A 6328-nucleotide genomic window follows, 5' to 3' on the forward strand; every position below is an offset into this window, starting at 1 on the left:
TTCAGGTTCCTAAAACAGTGATGACCTTTTCCTCCCCACTACTTGACACTCAGAATGCTCCTGCTGCATGGTCAGGGTTTGAGAAGGGTTCGTTGAGTTAATTAACGAAACCTAGATAACTGAGGCAATGAATGTCTCCACTCCCACTGCCATAGAAGTCATCAGTCACAGAGGGTCCATTGTCATTATTCATGGAGTCTGTCTGTACTGATTGACCTACCTGCTGACATTGATTTGTAAGCCCCAGACCCAGGAGCTGGCTCCTTCTCCTGGACACATAGGGTGGCTTGACAAGAGTCACCCACCTCAGGGGATCCCACCTGAGGCTGCACCATGTGCTTCTCTGCCTTCCTGTGTTAATTCCCACACTGGAAGTATGTGTCCTATCCATGGTCCATTTGGTGTCACATTTTCTGAATTACATGCTCTCTCTCGTGATTTTAGTGTTTAAAATGGCCATTAAGCCAGAGCTACTGGGCTGACTGGTATTCTTAGGCACAAAGGGAGGATGAGTCTCACAGACAAAACACCTTTTTAGCTAAGACTTACTCAGATTCCTGATGCACAACTGTGGGGCATGAGTTCAGTGCTACTGAGTAAACAATGTAGTAAATCCAAGAAAAAGGATAAGACACTCATAATTTCTATGTGGAACCACTCAGAAAGTGCTGAACTAACATATGGATGCTATCATAACACTAGAGGAAAGGGGATACGGAGCTATATTCATGGATTCAGAAATGATGACCACTTCTTGTTTGTTTGTTTGTTTCTAAAACCATCACAGATAGCAGAGCCGTGGGGCTGAAAGTCAAAAACACTGGGAAACACAGGATCTAAATTGGAAGTGTTACATACTTCTGAGCTAGTATTTCAGTATGGGGAAAAAGAATGTACAATAAATTATTTACACATATATATGTGTAAATAATTTATTTTAATATATATTAGATATTATATGATATATTATATATGATGATATATTAATTATTAATATTAATAATATAATATAAAATATATATTTAATAGACCATAAAATAAATTATTTAATAGAGCATGAAATAAATTATTTATATATATATTTGTAAGTAATTTATTTTTATATATAATATAGTATTAATTATTCATATTAATAATATAATAATACAATATAAATTCTATATTATATATATTTCCTTAATATATATTTCCTTTATATATATATATATATAAAGGAAACTGTCCTTAAACAGAAACAAATGAAACAAGGCTGGGTAGTCATCAGTTGGCAAGCATTGTGAGTAAAGACTCCCAGGAACCCGGCTCCAAATTTGCACCAGGAGCCATGGTTCACTTCACGGACCCCATGTCCTCAGTGACTACAACCCAACAGCCCCGAACGCCAGAATGAACTGCAAGCATCCTCCTTGCGGAAGCTCTCTTCATTCTAGAGGACAGCAGTCTTCTTTTTTCTATATTTTCTCTTTTCCTTTTAAGGACACACTGTCACTGCTACCTCTGAGGCATCACATTTTATGCACTTGTGAATCCTCTGCTGATTCTGCAAAAACATAAATTGTGATTCAGGAGGTCTGTCCTGAGGACAAGGCCCTGTATTTTTTAAAAGCCCTGAGGTGACCACTCTGATGCTGTCCTGGAGCCCCACAAATAGCAAGGGTCCGAATCCTGTTTTCCTCCTTTACTTCAGAATACTTGGAGGAATGGGTCCAGTGTAGTAGGTTTATTAGTTAAATAATAGAAATCTTCACAGGAAAACCTGTTTCTACTTAGGGGCTTGGAGATGTCAGCAGAAACAGGGAAAGACTAAAGACCTTGGCCGAATAAGAAAACTTACAAAAAAAGAAAAAAAATGTCTCAACTACTGCAAAATGCCAGGGAGCAAAAGAAAAAAACTCTAATTTTGTCGTAAATTCAATATGTATTTCATTGAGCACATATTCCATGCAGGTGAGACTCCTTGTCAAGGAAACAAATATTGAAAGGATATGGTTTTTGCTCTCAACAATCCTAAGACTTAGAAGGGAAAAAGAACCTAACCAGGAACAAGAAGGGCCAAGAATCAAAAACAGATTAGCCAAAGTGCAGGTTAAAGTGGTGGAAATTCTTGGGACGCCTGGGTGGCTCAGTTGGTTGGACGACTGCCTTCTGCTCAGGTCATGATCCTGGAGTCTCGGGATCGAGTCCCTCATCGGGCTCCCAGCTCCATGGGGAGTCGGCTTCTCTTTCTGACCTTCTCCTCGCTCATGCTCTCTCTCACTGTCTCTCTCTCAAATAAGTAAATAAAATCTTAAAAAAAAAAAAAAAAAGTGGTGGAAATTCTCACCAGGCAGAGACTGCTTGCACTTTGCTTTTGTTGGTTGGTTGGTTGGTTGGTTTTTGTTTTTTATATATTCTTTTTTTTAATGTTCAGTTAGACAGCAATATAGTACATCATAAGTTTTTGATGTCGTGTTCAATGATTCATTGGTTGCATAAAACACCCAGTGCTCATCACAACACATGCCCCATTTCTGAATCAGGGAGGCCTCACTAAAGGAAGTGACATCTAATGCCTGTGACACATGAGTGTTGGGACTTCATTTTACACTGAGTTAAATTTTGAGATTTAAGTTCCAGAACCAAGTCAGAACAACAAATCCTGCTAAATTACACTGAGCTTATATTGACAATTGATCATTACACAAAAATGAAAGACAAAGTTGCACACAGAGATTTACAAGGATGTCACTGCTGAGCTGGGCGTAGGTAAGTACCGGAGCCTGGGCTGCTGGGATCTCGTTCAGAAAGGAGGTCAGTGCATGGAAGTCTCCAGTGTGTTTTCCTGGGAGCAATAGAGGAAGAAGTCACTCTGTGGCAGGCGGAGGTGAGGACTGCAAAGGAGAAGGGTGCTCGGAGCAGGAGAGCTGAGGACAGACTGAAAGGTGGGAGGAAAGAGCAGGAAGGTGGCTCCACAGACTTACCTGCACTTCCAGAGCCACAATGCCAAACCTGCCAGAAGCACCAGGGGCACCATCACCGCCAGGAAGACCAAGCCCATGGAGTGGGGCTGCTCTGTGGGTTCAGTGCGTAGACAGTATCATGTCTCATCCAGCCAGTACTGAAATCTACCTCCCTGGTCCTCTTTGCTCTTGTCACCCTCTCTCTCACCAACTGCCCTCCTCCTTTTACTTCTCCCATTTCTCCTCAGAGATGTACCCTTCACCCAACCTGATGCATCCTCCCACAACTGTACGACCCTCACCCTCAGCGCTTCCATTTCTTGAATTAGTGATTGTGTATCCTTTTTGGTCTGGAGTCCCTAGATTCCCAAATTTTTCATCAGGCTCCCCCAGCTTTCCGAGAGAAAGACCTCCCTCTTTCCCAGCTGGGTCCCAGCTCTTTCTCACCCCAGTAGAGGACCAAGTCCTGGCCTCTTAGACTGCTGTGTCTCACTCGACATGACAGGCCAGAAGCCTCCGTGGCTTTCACATCCAAGGACACCTGAAGATACCACGTCCCATCAGCATGGGGCAGAACGTCACCTCGCCGAGTCCCCTGCTGCTCCTGCTCACCCTGCATCCACATCACCCAGACAGGCTTTGGGTAGAACCCAGAGATGCAGCACACCAGCAGGAGGTGGCCAGGACTGGTACTAGTGCCAGTAGATAGCCAGGCCTCTGGGCTCACTGCAGAGACAGGATATGTGTTCATAGACTGAGAGGGTAGATCACTTTAGGTAGACACATCTTTCTACCTCTAGAAACCTTTCACCATCCTCCATTCTCCTTCTTGGCTCTTTTATACCATGAATTTGAGGGAATGGTACAAATTTATGAGTGCAGAGTAGAGAATTCATGAAGGTAGGGAGCAGGACTGACCTTGTCGCTGGAGATCTGCCTTTCCTGCATCAAGAAGACTTGAGAGATAACGGGGACAGTAGTTAATGATGAGCTTATGCATTTAGTTCATTGTCTTCATGGTCCTCATTGAGTAGTCTGCAGAACTGCTGAGCCCTACTTCCTCCTGTTGGAGATGGCCACCATGACGTGTTCTGGAAACTCACAAGATCTGATCCTTGATGAGCAATCCTCATGAAGCCTACTGATGGTTCCCCAAAATGCAGCTCACAGCCTCCTGCCAGCTGTACCTGGAAGGGATCTGGAGAAGAGAGACTGTGAGTTTCAGGACAGGGGGAGTGAATAAGATGAAATGAGATGAGTGGAAACCAAGGTAATGGAAGCAAAAGTGAAGTTCAGGGGATTGGAGGGCATGGAACACACTTTGGTTTGAGGCAAAATTCACACAAAAGGGAAGTGGTAGTGGATGGGGGCAGAGGAAGAGGTAAATTATTGAGGAAGGAAGAAGTGTTGGAGGAGAAAAACGAAAGGTGTGGGCAGAGAATAAGGAAGGACTCAGTGGAAGAGCTGGGGTAAAAACCATCTAGGATGAAGGGAGTGTAGGGGGTACAGAGAATATGTAGGCAGAGTTCACTGATGTGATTGAGTGTGGAGAGTCAGTCACATAGTGAGGGAGCAAAGGGTGCCTGCTAGGAGGCCAGGGAAAAGAGGGGTCATGGGAGATGCTAGTGGGAGACAGGAGAACACAACCTGTGGTCAATGAGAGGAGTGGGAGAGAGCAGAAGACGTGAAAGTTTTGAAGAATCAGGATCTGGCTTCTACCCTCTACCCACACATGTGTGATTCAGATTTATGTTGGGGAGGCTTGAGGTTCAGAAGCCACAGAAATCTCTTCCCTAGTGGAAGAAAGAACTCAAGGAGACACACACGGCCACCTCCATTCCACCTCTGAGGGAATAGAACTCACATTCAAGCCGCCATTCACTGAAAACACTGGGGCATTCCAACGATGTTTGAATACAGTGACTCTTCTGCTGTAATCACCTCCTCATTGCTTAAGTTGCCTTTGGACCAAGGCCACAAGAAAATGAAAGCTCCAGTCTTGTTGTTCCAGCCGTGAGTCTGCATCTCATCCAGCCAAGCTGAGGCAAAATTTTGTGTCCAGGAACGGTTGTAGAGGGATAAGGTCAGAATGAATCGGAAGGAGATAGGCTCCTGGAAGACTGTGGGAAAAAACACAAAGACTGATGAAAAGGAAGGCATTGGGAAGAGGAAAGAATGGAGAAAAAGGTTCCATGAAAGGGAACCAAACTCTGGAGGCCAAAAATCTGGAGGCCAAGGAAGCCATCGTTGTCTCAGGAGACATGTGCTGCTCCAGAGTCCCAAGCTTCTAACCCTTCCTTCAGAGCAGCACAAGGCCGTGGGGTCAAAATACTCAGGAAGGAACCAGGCTGACACTCTCATCCCCAGGTATGTTCTGGGGAACCCACACCACAGTGCAGACACACACATACACACACACAAACACTAACACACACTACAAGTGCACAGATGCTCATATACACAAACACAATTACACAAAAGAACATGCACAAATACATATACATGCAAGTATACAGTCACAGAAACATATGTATACAAACATGCATAATCATACATATATTAAAACACACAGGGGCGCCTGGGTGGCTCAGTGGGTTAAGCCTCTGCCTTCAGCTCAGGTCATGATCTCAGGGTCTGGGGATCGAGCCCCACATCGGGCTCTCTGCTCAGCGGGGAGCCTGCTTCCTCCTCTCTCTCTGCTGCCTCTCTGCCTACTTGTGATCTCTCTCTGTCAAATAAATAAATAAAATCTTTAAAAAAATAACCCACACATACAGTCACACAAGCATATCTATACACACTCACGCACACACACACGTACCCACTGGGCAGGACCAGAGTTCTCACCATCTTCACTGTCACCATCTGGGAGCAGAACAACCAGCAGCACAAGTTGCAGGAACAGCATTGTACTTGCAGATGTTCTGTCTCTTACAAAGTCAGTCCTTGATGATCGTTCTAACAAATCTGCCCCACACACAGCACCTCTCTTCTGACTTCCTTCTCCATATACCAGCCTTCTCTGAGTCTTTGTGACAATACAAATGTGCTCCTCCCTCAACCCTGGACAGCTACACAGACTCTCACTTCCCCTCCTGGTCTGACCCTCCTCTCTGGCTTCCAGCTTCTCCCTGTCACCCGTTTCCATCCTGTTGCCCATCTCCTAATTCAGTTGCTGCAGAACCAGTCCTGTGTGGTATAGAATAGTGACCACACCTCTCATGCCTTTCTTTCTCATCCAGGCAATGACCCATGGTAAAACACAGCCCCTGGCACCCAGCCTTGAACCCTGCTGTCACTCTGTCTCTCCTGCCCTTGTGACACCCCCATTCTCCCCCACCCAGCTCATTCACATCTCTGAATTCTCCCTGCTTGTGTGAAAAAAAAAA

General features: G+C 44.8%; 1 pseudogene; it reads right to left on the bottom strand.

Annotated features, from left to right (window-relative positions):
• Positions 1–2707: 2707 nt before the first annotated feature.
• Positions 2708–5941, bottom strand: LOC131814732 (T-cell surface glycoprotein CD1a-like; annotated as a pseudogene).
• Positions 5942–6328: the final 387 nt, after the last annotated feature.

This window comes from Mustela lutreola, chromosome 14 (genome assembly GCF_030435805.1).
Source record: "Mustela lutreola isolate mMusLut2 chromosome 14, mMusLut2.pri, whole genome shotgun sequence".
NCBI classification, from domain to species: Eukaryota; Metazoa; Chordata; class Mammalia; order Carnivora; family Mustelidae; genus Mustela; species Mustela lutreola.